Source organism: Scomber scombrus, chromosome 6, assembly GCF_963691925.1.
Source record: "Scomber scombrus chromosome 6, fScoSco1.1, whole genome shotgun sequence".
Taxonomy (NCBI): domain Eukaryota; kingdom Metazoa; phylum Chordata; class Actinopteri; order Scombriformes; family Scombridae; genus Scomber; species Scomber scombrus.
The window spans coordinates 11225213-11241679 of NC_084975.1; the positions used below are offsets into that span (position 1 = coordinate 11225213).

The 16467-nt window shown below is 37.8% G+C and overlaps 1 protein-coding gene across 1 annotated transcript in view; it reads right to left on the bottom strand.

The window, feature by feature from the left end:
• The window catches only part of btbd11b (BTB (POZ) domain containing 11b), a 70036-nt gene that overhangs the window by 51207 nt on the left and 2362 nt on the right, over positions 1–16467 (bottom strand). The gene's annotated exons all lie outside the window — the stretch shown is intronic.

Below are 16467 nucleotides of genomic sequence, written 5' to 3' on the forward strand. Positions count from 1 at the left end.
ACTCCTAAATCTTTTTTCATTTTTTGTATTGTTAAGCTTCAACCAATGTGAGGCAATTGATCAGATTTCTATCTGGAGCCACAAAAGGCTTTGTACAACTTTTCTCCCATATGTAGCAGCAGCCTACTCTTCTACACCCCCAAACATGATGTTTACCACCATTCTTTTTAAAAGTCTATCTCTTTTAAGTTCCCCAATTTTTGGAAATGCTATACTAAGCCTTTAATTAAATTGTTTATTTATACATCCAGATAATGACCAACATTTGCATGAATTTGGAATCACATCTACTAAGAATAGCTGCGCAAATGACAACAGGTGCAGACAGCAGTATTTAAATGAGGGTTTTGTGTGTCTTTATGGAGAGTTTGGACGAGCAGAAAGCCAGCAAGCGCAAAATGAAATTTGATCCAGTAGAATTAGAGGTTCTAATGGAAGAGGTTAACAAACATATTGAGTTAGAGCAAAAAAATATGACTAGAAAAAAACGCTATATGGGTATTTTCTGACAGTCAATGTTGTTTGTAAAACCAAAAATATTCCACTCCAAAAATATTAACACGGGCAGAAAAAAGCCGCTCTCTGTGTATTCTGTCATTGTGCTTCAGTTTCCTCCTCACCAAAGCAACAGCAGTCATCTGTGCACAGTGTGCACCAGGTTAATACCTGCCCTTCAAATGTATTATTCATAGATGCAGTTACCATCAGCAAAATTAACTCCAGGTTTGGTAAATCACAATGTGTACATATTAACATTTTCTCCTCCCTGTATTTTGCACACTGGGGTAAAAACGCCTCATATTGCATATTCATTATGGCAAAATACTAAATGGACAGCGCGTATTATCTTGCACATTTGAAAGTTGCAAGCCTCAGTGCGCCACGTTAGTAGATCAGCTTGCACATTTTTTTACGGTTGATGTCAAGTTTGCACATGTTTTTACATATGCAAACCTTTAGTAAATCAAGAGTACAGTTTGATTTTAGAGCTTTTTCCCAGAAAATAATGATAATGAACAGTAAGACTGATCAAAACAGTAGAGTTGAGGGCTGTAAAATTAATACAATGAGCTAAAACATGCTGAAAAGTGCAGTAGAGTGAAGAGATGAGTATTAATTCTCTATGGGCTTGTCCTCAAGCAACCCATTTCACACACAAGATGTCATTACATCCACTGTTAATATAAAAACATTAAACATTGTAGCAGCTTTAAGTTTTATGAAACGTATTTAAAGGTGCAGTGTGCAAGACGTATTGCCCTCTAGTGGTGAAATTGCACACTGCAAACAAATGAATACCCCCTCATTCTCCCCTTCCAATTCTGTAGGGGAACCTATGGTACCCTCTCTACAGTAAATTCTAAATTCTAATTCGTAAGTCCCTCTCTTGTGCCTCTGTTTGGTTTGATTGTTCTGGGCTACTGGTGGGCTCCATGGAAGAGGGCCCAGTGCCTCAGTAGATACAAGGGCTGATTCTAAGGCAACAAAAACACAACCATTCTTATTTTCATGGGCTTATACACTTACTAAAACATACTTTTGAAAATTATATTCTATTTCTGCCATGTCTGTCCCGCTAGATGCCACTAAATTTTACACATTGCACCTTTAACTTACAGTTTATTAACTCAGCCTTTCTCTAAATCTCAATTAAATTATTTTGGAAAGATCTGCTTCATTACATAACTGTGTCATTAGTTAATGATCCCATTGAAAGGCTTAAATCCTAACAATGTATTTAAAAATGGGACACTAGATTTAGCAGAGCATATGTCCCAAATAAGGATAATTACCCTGAAAGTCAGAGAAATGAAGGGAACAGTATACTCTGAACTTAATACATTTTAGCGAGACAGTATTTATCTTTTAGGTTAAATGTACTGCAAACTGCTAATGTCTGTTTTGACAAGATATACAGTGAAATGTCTCAGTATTTTTTTTAAAGTGAGGGGCAGAAGTTACAGTTGCTGCTTGCATCTGTCTTTTCACAGTGAGGTTGTTATTCTGCCAGCCTCTGATCCACTTAGAGAATGAAATGGGAGTAAAGCAGGAACCAGCATGTGTTAGTAATAAAAAAATGTCTTAGGCAAAATAGACATATACCTTCTCCTGTGGTAATGTGTACCACATGCCACCAGTTCAGCTGGGGGTTGAGCAAACTCACTCAGTTGGAGTGAAGGATTGGGAAGACGTCCAATGTGCAGATTAAGAAAAAAGCTTCTTTGGCGATAAATTTATGGAGCTGATGTACAATGTTCATTTTCAGACTGACAACAACGATTTACTGGAGCAAGGACTTGTTGTTTGACACTTTTCTTATTGACTTTCTCTCGCATATCCCACACTCAGTCCCAACCCCCTCTGCAGTACAAACTGCAGTTACAGATTGTAGTTCGATCTGGAGGAGATCTGTCATTGTTCAGACACATGTGTCTGTCTGCAGCATTTGCTGGACTGAGGCTCACCAGCAGGGCAATCCATGTCTGGATTGACAGAACTATTACAGCCCTGCCAGACATGTAGGACGGGACAAGGTTACCTCAACTCAGCACTTCACTCTCCATCAAAGCAGTGGCAGAATGTGCACTCATTATATCTGCACTGAATAAGAAAGCTGAACAGATTCAGACGAGAGAAAATGAAAAAGCAAGACAGAGAGAGTGAAAACACAGTAGCCGAAATGAGACAGAAGGGAAAAGAGAAAGAGTGAAGAGAAACAAATACTTATCTGACTCCATTTGTCAGGTCAAAGGCTTTGATTGAAGTGACTGCACATTTCAAAGTAGAAAAAGAAATTCACATTTACTCACACATGCATACATGCGTTGACGCAGTCTGAAGGTCAGTGCTGTAAGCTCTCATGGGAGGTAATGAGAAACTGGTCCAGTGGATCAGAATCAGTAGTGCATCAGCATATTCACCACCTCCTATAGAGCTCCACTAAGCCCCAGTGTGTATACCTTTCTGTCTCTTTGGATTGCTCAGAAGAAAATGTTCATACTTTTAACAGACTTAATTCAAATAAGGAATCAAATAAGCAATGAAGAAAATGATTTAAACACTATGCATCTCAAAGAGGAAGTTGATCTTTTTAGACTCATTATTTACCAAAGTTTAAAAATCACACATAGTGAAATATGCTATGGTCAAACACCAATGTTTTTCAGCCTACTGAAACCAACACACCAAAATATGATTTTGATTTGTCAAAGTAGGGAAATCACAGGTGTTACTGATAACATCAACAATGGCTCTGGTCCATTCAAGTGTACCACAGTGTGGCAGTGAGCCAACATACAAAATACCAGCACTAGGGAGCTATCATTAATTTAACAATTGATACCTGTGCTTTGACATGTCAGAATGTTATCATGAAAATTTTTTGTGTCCTATAACCACAAGACAGGTTCTGGATCTCTGGAAGTTTTTCTCAACTTGAAAAACCCGCTCTTTAATTGTCTCTGTGGGACCTCCACCTGCAAGTAGTGAATAAAACAAGTACAGACACACCAAAAGGACTGACAGCTGAAAAGCATTCTGGGAAATGTGGTAAAACAGTAACTGAAGTTGGCCTACTGTATGAGGGAAAGCAGTTGATGATATGTACTATAATAGTTTTTCTTTTAAAACTTATCTTAGGTCTTCACTTCATTTTGGCTTCATTCCAAACCACAGAGCAGCTTGTGATTCAGTAATGACACAACAGATGGCAGCAATAATCAGTGCAAACTAGCATATATATCCTTTTATTCAAGGGTAATTATGTCCTCCGGTTCAAGTATATGTTTATTCCAGGGGAATACTGCCATGTTAAATGCAGAGATTGTTTATTTCGGCCGCATGAACTATATCTGCTGTGTGTTTACACAGCTGAGTTCTGTATTTGTCATGTGTCAATGCAAACACGCATAAAGTGGTTTACAGAAGACTGAAAAAATAGATGTTCAGCTCCCCAGGATCATCTCAGAAATCCCAGACATGTTCGCACCCCTATGGCTTAGTGTGCTATAGCCATGGATTAGTGAAAACGGCAGCTTAGAGACTATAAAGGAGAACATTTTCTTCACCTTGACTAATCCACAGTAAAATGTTCAGGATACTCGAGGATTCAGAGACAGAAAATGATTAATGAACCTTAAAGGAATAGTTTGACATATCAGGAAATGTGCTTATTCTCTCTTGCTGAGAGTTAAATGATAAGATCAACTGTCATTTCTGTCCATTAAATATGAAGATGGAGCCATGCATGCTTGCATATTTTTATATTTCAAGTCTCTTTTACTCTGTTTCATGCACATAACTACAAAGATGTTGTATTGGACTTTGACTGTAGCCAAAAGGTGGGTGACCAACACTCAATACTGTGCCCAAACGCATCCTGTGCAGACACAGACGGAGGACTACTTCTGCTGTTCTGCTAAGATGCTGCTTTTCCTACACAAGCTGTGCAGACATGGTGTTAAGCTCAAAAATTAACATGTTATGTCTGGTTTGTTTCCTGGGGTCATTGCTGTTGCCAGACTCACGGTGATGACAAGCTTCTAGAAAGTCACTATCCACTGAGTGGGAGACAGTCCAGGGGCTAACCTGCCAAAAAGCCTGGGGAAGCTGCTGTGCACTGCCCTTTAACAGAGATTGGGCGGTTAACCAGATGTGCATTTGTCAAACCAACCACTTAGTCTTTCTTCCTTCTTTTCTTGTCTTCCCTCATCTTTTCTCTAGTAAAACCTCAAAGTACAGTTTGAAAATACTTCTGGTAAAGCATAAATCTCAACATTGTTTCACCTGTACAAAATAGGTTACTGAATGCAATTAATTTCTGACCCTCATTCTGGGGTGTCAAGCCAAAATGGGCTCATTATTGTCCCCTGAGGCCGGTGGGCAGAAAACACCCTTCTGTACTTGACCGTTGTTGAGCACAGCAGTCGTAGTGGGTGTTCCTGTGAGGAATGAGCTCATTCCTCACTGGAAATCCAATTTGGACAAGCAACACAAAGGTGAGATTTATTGGTTGGTTTGTAAAATGCACATCTGGTTAACTGCCCAATCTCTGTTGAAAGGCAATGCACAGCAGTTCTCCCAGGGCTTTTTGGCAGGTTAGCCCTTGAACAGGACTAGCTGCTAGTTGTATTCATCTTTCCATCTAACTCTTGGCATGCAGTAGTAAAAGAGTGTATTTCCAAAAATCAAGTCAAACTTAATTGATTAAGAGATACTGCTGCTGAAGTCAGCTGACAAAAAGTAAAGAAAACTGTGAGCTCTTGTAGTATATTAACTTCTTTATTTCTTCACTGTAAGACAGTGTGAGCCATGCATTTACATTCCAGTCCACTGAGCTAAAGAGCAGTAACTAGCCTTTTAAGGTAAACCTACAGCAGTGGGATGCATGAGGGGATAAACAGAACCTTGTAAGGGGTTCTGTGTTTATAAACATTGAATGGTCAGAGAAATACCATATGATGTTCGTGTGTTGTATAACATTGGATGACGAAGATTTCCATAGGGGTATAAAATAACTATTGAGGCAACACCCAGTTTGAGATTGAGATTAGAAGCGCTGCATTATTGGAAGGAACCTCTCTAGTAGCTTAATTTGACCATTTAGATTCTCCCGCTGTATTTAGACAGTGTATTTGATTTGTTAATAAAGAAAACTAAAAAGGAACAGAGACGTGAGCTTGATGTCATTCTCGTCACCCTGGGTAGTAGTGTTTATTTAACTATATTCACGACACTCTCACATGGATGTCTCCATCCATCCCAAAGAAATCATCTAAGCTGTTCTCAAATAGGACTCAATGGGTGCTCTGGGCAGATAAGAGCTCCTCTTCATACTTACTAACTGACTGACTGGCTCTGTGTGGTGCTGCGCTGCTGGTAGATTTGGGAAGTGATGATGTGCTGATATGACAGTATTACCACAAACACCCAGAGGAGGCTAACTGTCACTACAGATGGTTTTCTCACTGTTAATGAACTTATCAGTGTTGCTGCTGGCAGGTCCTCTGACTGTCACCTTAGTGTTACTGTGATTACACAAACAACAACAGGTGAGATGATGTGGGCCTAACTGGATTAGCATAATGTTTGTTACTGATGCAGGCCATCAAATCAGACAGCACTCCAACATGTATGGGTATTTGTGTTATCTGCTATAAGTTGGTGGAAGAACAGTATGTGTGTGTTTGTGTGTGATATGTAAATATCTTTACTTGATTCAAACGTCATCAACTGGGAATCCAAAAGCATCATAACATGTCTTGACGTGCAGCTTTTGCTATCAAGCTTTGCTAATAGTGACAAGACAGCTTTGATTTTGATGTGGCACTCCCTTCACATCAATCAATTTAAAAGCTTGTTTTCTATTTCCTCTTCATCATTTTTCAGTGGCTGTTATTTAAATTGGATTATTTCCCTCCACACTACAATAGGAAAAAGCTGAACCCCCTCCCAAAAAAAAACAAAAAAACAAAAACAAAACAACAACAACAACTGTGTGCTAGATACTGATGTTTCATCCAACTAATCCACTTGCTGGTACTTGTTTGCTCAGAGTCTTCTTCCTGCTATAATAAGAAGACACTGCTTGTCTGGGTCTCATCTGTCACCCACAGCTTCTCTTATGGATTTTCCTGTTTTGATCCTTGCCATCTGTACCTCCTCCTCTCCCTCTGCTTTTCATCCAAAGTCGACATCATGAACAATTCATTCTTAACCACAGCTTTAATGGATTTGACTCCATGCAGAGTATTGTTAAACAATTCTAGTCCAGCCTGCGTATAGTGTCATTGTCTAAAAATAAAACTAATACATTAACTGAAGAGCTAATGGAGAATATTGAGAAAGGTCAAAGTGCCAACTTTGTTTACCTGTGTACCAACAAAATCGTCTATAAAATCATTGTCATCCCAGAAGATATATCTCTTTCTGTTTGAGAGGAAAATAAATCTCTTCTGATGTCAGGAATAAAGCAGCAAAATCTCCCACTGACAATGAATAATAAGCTAAGCACATTATGTAGACTTGATTATAATGCAGTGCACACTTTCTGAGTTGACACAGTCAGGGCTATATGTAATGGAGTAAATCTAATTTTGGTGTAAAAGGTCAGGCATGAAAATTAGAAAAATATGCAAAATGAGTCTTGGGCGTGATTTCTCAAACGACACCACAGAAGGGTGGCTGTGGTTTTTAGCCTTGGAGAAATTGTATATTCTATTGTATTGTATTGTATTGTATATTCTCTTATTTTGTTGTTGTTGTTGTTGTTGTTGTTGTTGTTGTTGTTGTTGTTGTTGTTGTTGTTAAAAACAAGGTACGACAATAGGGTACTAAATTTCATTTGTGTAATAATGGGTGCAGTCACACTCGTAAAGATAATGACTGATACTACGCTTGACAGTCAGTCAGCTACATGTATCAACACACACAGCAGAGAAATAAAGTGCAACTGAAACACATTCCTCTGAGGTGCTTAAGAAAAAATTGATGGCTGCAGATGAACAAAAGACACCTGATGTGTAGGCACTGCCAGATGGGCACAGAATTAACTGTATTTTATCACCTGTCTTCTCTTAATAAACTGAAGTAAACTTGGCTTGAGCTCCCCCTCCCCATACCAGAGTCAATGTCACATCAGCATTCCTCATTCCCTTTCCAACCTTGCAATTAATACCAGATCTTGCTCCTGGGCCATGTGTGACTCTGTGAGTGTGTGTCCCTCTCTGTGTGCTTGACTCTGTAAAATGTCTGATGCTGCCTGTTATTTCTGTATCTGCTGCTCTGTAAGGGTTTCCCCACCACAGATATGCTATATCTCTCTCCCAGACATAATGGGGACTGGTCTCCACTGGTACAGAGAGGTACCATTGCAGACCGCAGTCATTACTGTCTGCTTGCCTTCCCCGCAGCATGTGTGCACCAGGCACCAACCTCGCAAACAGCAACACGGGCTATTGGATAAGGAACAAAAGACATGTGAATAGAATGGGTCCTGCACTCTTTCACCCATATGAAGCTTTACTAAAAACAGCACAAAGCTACATAGTAGAAAAAAGTAAAGTGTCAGTGTTTTGTAACTTTGAGTGAGATTTTCAATATCCAACTGAGCATACACATCATACCCTCAACAAGTGCTCCTTTGCAGAACATAGTACTGGTTTTAACACATATCTGATATCTGTTTCTGGGAAGATTATAAACATGGGGTCTAACTTTTGAATGTTAACTGCTGACTGTAGATCAACATCTTAACACGTTTTAAAAGGAAGGCCTCACCTTGGTTACACACTGTTAGATATAATCGATCTGTACTGGTTCAGTGATTTCTAGGGGGATGTGCCACAGTACTATAATTTACTATTTTGGTGTGCCCAGTTTTTTACCAGTCTTTTGAAAAGACTCAGAAAGGTGTTCTCTTTGTCCTGGAAGGAGTGTGTATTATCCAAGGTGATAGCAAAGAATGTTTTTCAACTGAGAAAACGTGAGAGTGAAGGGAGAACAATGCAACACAGCTGCATGCCCAGTTGTTCAAATTTCTTCAAATTACCCTTCAAAGGGGTTATATTCCACATGCCTGTGACAGCAGCTCCGCACAGATACAAGTCGTGGCTGCACTGAATTTCTATTGAGGCTGTGTACAATGTTGAATTTAGTATCTCTGTCCAACCCTTTCTCCTAGATATTACATTTATATGCCTACTCTATGACAGATTCCTCTCTGTATGATTGATGAATGACAATAGGCCTGTAATTCTGCGGAACTGACACTAAAAATACATTAACATTTGTTTCAGCATGTCTTTAGAAAAGTGACAGGTGCAAGAATATTGACAAAAAAATGTTGTACTTAGCTTTTGCAAGTTTCCTTCACAAGTTTTGAAAAGTAAAGAAAACTAGAAAATATGATATATACAATAAAGCTTCACTATTTTAATAAGAATTCACTGTTATTAAATATTATTATATATATAGATTACAAACTAATGTCTTTGTATATGTATTGGATATCTTTGCAACGATTTTGCATGTTTGTTTTTTTTTTTTTAAACCTGCATTAATTTATTTTTGGCTACATGGGGACAGCACAAACAGCTGTATACGCAATGTTGACATATTGCTTAATAAAGTGTTGATGAACGTGTTAGCAAATATTTGCCCATTTACACATCCAGCAGACATTAGATTTAATTTGGCGTGTGGAAACCATCACATTTTTTATTTTAAAAAATATATATATATTGGCATTTCTGCCTCTATTGAATAGTGGGCAGTGGAGTAACAGACAGGAAACAAGAGGAGAGAAGGGTTTAGCAGAACTTTCTGCTGAAAAAATCTGCCTGCTGTGACACATTAGACATAGTAAATTCATCCATTCTTAACATAAAAATATTTAAGCAGCACATTTCATACATAAAATGCAACTCAAAGTGCTTTACAGGATAAAATGAAGTCAAGGACACAGGTACTAAAAATAAGACATATGTGGCAATTCTATAGACAAAAAATGTTTGTAAGTAATTAAAAAAAGATTATTTAAAGTATAATTAATTTTATAATTAATTAAAGGCAAGACAAATAGGTCCTGAGATTTTTCTTAAGAAGCCGATCAACTAGTTTGTGGTGGGAGTGTGTTCCAAACTTTTAGTACATCAAAACAGGAGGCTGCTTTAACAAAATGTTATAGTTCATTTTTGGAACATTTAGCAAACCTCCACAACACGACCTGAAGCGACCGTTTGGAACACACAGATAAAAAAATCTGAATGAAGTGAATGTATCAAAGTGTTGAACCATTAAAGACTTACAAAGAAGTTAAAGAATTTTTTTAAAAAGTTTTTAAATCTCAGCAACACAGGCAGCCAATATGATGATGTTAAAACTGGAGGGATGTGATCTCTTTTCCTGTTTTTTATTAAAACCCTGTCTTCTGAACTCTGTGTGAGAACTCAGTGTTTTTCTCTGAAATCTTGAATAAAGTGCATTACAACAATACAGGCAAGAAAACACTAAAGCATGAGAAATCTTTTTGGAAACTTCCAGTGTAAGGTAGGGTCTAAATCTAGCAATATTTCTTAGTTTATTAAAGATAAAATTGTTTATGCATGGTTTAAAATGTAACACGGACCATCTATTACACCATGCTTTTTACTTCTGACTTGTTCTGTAATAAGTCTGTCTAGAAGAATCTTGTTGAATGCAACAGTAAAGTCAAGAAGTATATATTTTTGATAGCTGCCTACACTCTAATGTCATACGTTATTTTTATCAACGCCGTTTCAGTGCTGTGTTCCCTTTTAAAGCAAAACTGAAATTAATCGTGAATTTTATCACAGGGGAACTCATCCAATTGTTTAAACATTGCCTTCCAGCATTTTAATTAGGAAATGCGATTGGAAATAGTTCCACAGTTGCTAGACACAGAAGAGCCAAGGTTCTGTTTTTAAGTAGGTGCTTTACTAGAGCTGTATTAAGTGCATCTGGGAAAATGCCTGTCTCTAGAGATCAATTAATGATGTCTAATAGATCGAGAATGAAATGATCTAAAACCTTTGTTAAAAAAGCATTGGGAATTGCATTCAGGGAGCAAGTGGAAGACTTTGTTGCATAACAATTTTACAAGGTTCCCATTCACTAATTTTACAAAAATAATTTAGATTTCCCCAATAGGAATTAATTGTCAGATATCAATACAAGCTCAGATATCTTATTCGCAATTCTTTTTTCAAACTCATCACATTTTGACTGTGAGGCAGGACATGTCTGTTCATGAAGCTGGGAAGGATTTAAAAGGCAATAGATGGTGGGAAAAAAAATTCTGGCATTATTCCCACTTTTATTGATAAACTAAGTATTCCTCTCTCTCACTGCGTACTACCTTGTTGCAGACATGTAGTGATCTTTAAAGGATCTCTCGGTGGATTGTCAATTTGTTTTTCCTTCGCATACGTTCAGCTCTATGGCACTCCCTCTTAAGCAGATGTATTCACCCATTTTTCCAAGGCAGTACCTTAATCTATGATTTACTTTTAGTTTTCTCAGGTGCAACTATGTCGAGAGTTGATTTTAAATCAGAGTTGAAATGATTTACTTCTTCATGAATCAATGTAATTTCAGCAGAGAGAGGCTGACTATGCATGTGGTTAGAGAACTGAATGGGTAGAAACAGCACAAAAAAGCCTTTTTTAATGAAGCCCGCTGTATCATTTTTTGTTGTATCAGTAAAAATCACATTAAAAAATAGACAGCAGTGATCTGATATACTTATATCAATCTTGTCAACAACAATATTCAGACCTCTAGAGATCACTAGATATCTAATGTGTTGCCACTGCTGTGTGTTGGCCCTACCAATTGCAAAGAGTCAATAGAGCGCAAAAGGTGCATAAAGTCCTTATCTTTGGAGTCCAGGAAAGTGTGTAAGGTTCCCAGCAAACACATAACGTTCCGGTGACCTTCCCAAAACGTTCCCAACAAGTTTTCTATTGAACATTCCCTAAAGAACATTTTAAGAACGTTGTATAAATGTTAGTGTCTAACGTAACATTCCCAAAACGTTCTAATAACCAGATGAAATAACGTTTTTATAAAGTAATTTTTAGAATGTTCCCCTAAAGTTCCCATTTGGTAGAATTTTGGGTAACCTTCCCACAACGTTCTAAGAAAGTTCTATAAATGACGGTTTTTATATAACATTCCTAATACGTTCTAATAACCAGATGAAATAACGTTTTTATAAAGTAATTTTTAGAATGTTCCCCTAAAGTTCCCATTTGGTAGAATTTTGGGTAACCTTCCAACAACGTTCTAAGAAAGTTCTATAAATGACGGTTTTTATATAACATTCCTAAAACGTTCTAATAACCAGATGAAATAACGTTTTTATAAAGTAATTTTTAGAATGTTCCCCTAAAGTTCCCATTTGGTAGAATTTTGGGTAACCTTCCCACAACGTTCTAAGAAAGTTCTATAAATGACGGTTTTTATATAACATTCCTAAAACGTTCTAATAACCAGATGAAATAACGTTTTTATAAAGTAATTTTTAGAATGTTCCCCTAAAGTTCCCATTTGGTAGAATTTTGGGTAACCTTCCCACAACGTTCTAAGAAAGTTCTATAAATGACGGTTTTTATATAACATTCCTAAAACGTTCTAATAACCAGATGAAATAACGTTTTTATAAAGTAATTTTTAGAATGTTCCCCTAAAGTTCCCATTTGGTAGAATTTTGGGTAACCTTCCCACAACGTTCTAAGAAAGTTCTATAAATGACGGTTTTTATATAACATTCCTAAAACGTTCTAATAACCAGATGAAATAACGTTTTTATAAAGTAACTTTTAGAATGTTCCCCTAAAGTTCCCATTTGGTAGAATTTTGGGTAACCTTCCCACAACGTTCTAAGAAAGTTCTATAAATGACGGTTTTTATATAACATTCCTAAAACGTTCTAATAACCAGATGAAATAACGTTTTTATAAAGTAATTTTTAGAATGTTCCCCTAAAGTTCCCATTTGGTAGAATTTTGGGTAACCTTCCAACAACGTTCTAAGAAAGTTCTATAAATGACGGTTTTTATATAACATTCCTAAAACGTTCTAATAACCAGATGAAATAACGTTTTTATAAAGTAATTTTTAGAATGTTCCCCTAAAGTTCCCATTTGGTAGAATTTTGGGTAACCTTCCCACAACGTTCTAAGAAAGTTCTATAAATGACGGTTTTTATATAACATTCCTAAAACGTTCTAATAACATGATAGTTGTAACGTTATTTGAGGGTAATTTTCTAACTTTCCCCAGAGGTTCCTGCACCAAGAGAAGTTATTGCACATATGCCATACAAAAATAATAATAATACAAATATTGCACCATTCCCCACAATATAATCATATTTACAATTGCCTCCAACTGAACACCACAAAGACAAAGGAAATGATAGTGGATTTCCAAAAGTCCAAGCTCCTTTTTCAGCCAATTCGTGGGGTGGATATTGAGGTAATGCTAACCTACAAATATCTGGGAGTTCACCTGGACAACAAGTTGTACTGGTCCCCTAACATAGATACACTCTACAGAAAAGGACAGAGCTGCTCTTTTTCTTAAGGAGGCATCATATCCTTAGACATCTACAAAAATATGCTGCAGATGTTTTTACCAATTGTACTGTTCTATGCTGCAGGGGAGGCAACATAAAACAGAAAGATGAAAGACAGCTGGACAGGATGTGGTGGAGCAATGCACACACAAAGGAAGTTGGAAACCATCTTTTCGGATCTCTGACCATCCTCTTCATAGCGCCTTAGTGGAATGAAAGGGATGAGGCAGAGATCCACTGATCCAGCTACATTGCTGAAAGATTCTGGAAATGTTTCATACGACTGCCATCAGAATACATCATTTGTTTTGTTGAGCTACAAAGCAATTGAATTTGCCTTCGAGAATCAATAAGTTCTATTCTATTCTATTCTATTAATTCCTCTTCCCCTCCACCTCACACACACATCATTGTAGCAGTTTGATTGAAAAAGTAAAAGAGAATTGTTACCTATTCAGTATACGGCAACATGTAACTTCCACCCAATGGCATCAGCTGATACTCTATGTAATGAATGTGATTTGGGTTGTACGTGATCCCTGAGGGTGGATGGGGGCAGCACAACAATGTTTTTGCCAGCCCTCTGGTCATATTTTGTTTGTTTTAGCTCCAGTCTACATGTCGATGTGTCCTTGGGCAAGACACTTAACCCCTAGTTGCTCCCGTTGCTGTGCCAACGGTGTATGAATGTGAGTGAATGGTTAGATTCCTCCTGATGTGCAGGTTGGCACCCTGCGTGGTAGCTGCCTGCCATCAGTGTATGAATGTGTGTGAATGAGTTGTAGTGTAAAGCGCTTTGAGTGGTCGAAAAGACTAGAAAGGCGCTATATAAGTACAGTCCTGACGTTCTAATAACCTTCTCAAAACGTTCTGGGAACATCATAATAACCTTCTGGTAACGTCAGGAAAACTTGCAGTTTTAACTTAGAACGAACGTTTGAGAGAAAACATTCTGGTAACCTTCTTAAAACGTTCTATTAACCTTCTCAAAACGTTCTGGGAACATCATAATAACCTTCTGGTAACGTCAGGAAAACTTGCAGTTTTAACTTAGAACGAACGTTTGAGAGAAAACATTCTGGTAACCTTCTTAAAACGTTCTATTAACCTTCTCAAAACGTTCTGGGAACATCATAATAACCTTCTGGTAACGTCAGGAAAACTTGCAGTTTTAACTTAGAACGAACGTTTGAGAGAAAACATTCTGGTAACCTTCTTAAAACGTTCTATTAACCTTCTCAAAACATTCTGGGAACATCATAATAACCTTCTGGTAACGTCAGGAAAACTTGCAGTCTTAACTTAGAACTAACGTTTGAGAGCAAACATTCTGGTAACCTTCTTAAAACGTTCTAATAACCTTCTCAAAACGTTCTGGGAACATCAAAATAACCTTCTGGTTACGTCAGAAAAACTTGCCGTTTATACCAGTATACTATGTTGTGTTGCAACGTTAAAAAAACGTTCCTACAACTAAAAAAAAACGTTCTCATAACGTTTTGAGAACCGAAATTTGTTTGCTGGGTTACTTAGTGGAGCATTTCATAAATAGTCACCTCTGTACTGTAAGTAAAGAACGTTTATTTTCTGATGTTGTAGTTTGCCAAAGGATTCTCAGTTGACTGTTATCCATGTAAACTATAGCAGCAATGTACTTATATCAACATCAGTTTATGTATGGTTGGTCACCTGTACATGTGAATAAAATAAATACAACTATTAAACAAAATCGGCCTGGAATTGCAAGGTACTACACTTAGGTTGCCTACATTTATTTTGAATGACTTTAGTGTGAAATTTTCCTTCAAATCTTTCAACCAAACCAGCTCTGCATGGACTTGAAAGCCCCATCACCAAGTCATCTCACACCTATAGAGTGTGATTAGAAATTTAGTCCTCAGGGTACATATCCCTGAGCAATGGATATCACGTTCCACTAGACATTTTCTGTGACATGCACACGTCGTTAAGGAAATCAAAGAATCAGTGTATTGCTGGGTCTAGTGGGAGCTATAAGAAATATTCCACCATATAGAGTAGTTTCCTGTTCTAACGGGATACCACAGCTGAAGAAGGGAAACCCAACACCCACCTGCAAATAACACTCAGTCAGACATGGCGAGAGGAGCCCCTGACATCTTGATGTAAGTGTGTGTTGGGCTTGTGTGTGGGAGGCCTGCCATATGCTACATGTGCCAATGCGCAAGTGTAAGCTGCAGTAGGTGAGAACAGACATTATAGCATAGGGTAATTATGAATCCTGTATTGAGGCCGGTCATGTGAATTCATGAATCAAACAAGAACAAGTTTTTCTTTCTTTCTGATTAATAATTAAGACATGCAGTAAATCTACACCCAATATAACTCTAAGCCAATATATAACATATAGTATGTACAGTACAGATAGACCCAAGACTACAGAGCCTCTTTTACTTGTTGGACTGCTTTGCTCTTTGACTCATAATCAAGGTACCTAAGAGAAGCTAAAAAGTGCAAAAAGAAAAACATCCAGTCCAGTGACTACATTGCTGAATTCATAACAGCACAAAAGGAAATCAGCATTGGTTGAAAGAGATGCAATAAAGATATTTATAAAAGACTCTTCACAAAGCTGGGTCACCAGCATTAGTATAATATAGAAAAATCACCTCAATTACTCCCACTTGGCAGAGAGAGACAGAGAAAATGGATGGAGTGATATAGAGGTTCAATTTGGCAGGCGGTGGCTCAGTTAAGGTCAACCCCCCCTCGAATTGACTTGCTGTATGGTTTTACTTGGAAGACAAAAAATGAAGCTACTGTGTCTCTGCCCTATCTCTCACTGCAGATACACAAGGTTTAGCAGTCCTGCAGTGTCAGTGTAAGAAATGTGCTGGAGAACGAATGCTCCTACAACATGGAACATCTTATATTAACTTGATAAGTCATCCTGAGATGACAGATGCACACCTCCACTATCTGTAAACCTACCGGGCTTCAAGTTTATTAATTGATGAACCACACAATACTGCAACATAGAATTCAGGCCACTTGGACTGAGAGATTATGTCAATATTCCACATGCTCCAGATGTTTTTCTTCCATCTCCACCTATTCACCAGTCCAATGCACCACTGAACACTCACCACACCTCTTCTACAGCTGCTGGAGCCTTGCTGCATGCCAAGTGGCCTCAAAGTGCAGAGCGAATGAATATTTACATTCAATACTGCATGGTATGTGATCATACACAACATTCGATTTGAGGGGGGGTGAGGGGGATGCCATCCTCCTTATTAGCAAAATGATGACAATAAATCCCCCTTGTTAACCTGCCGTTCCCCCTCTCCATCCCCTTGTAGCAGACAGTGCAGGGGCAGAGGGATTGT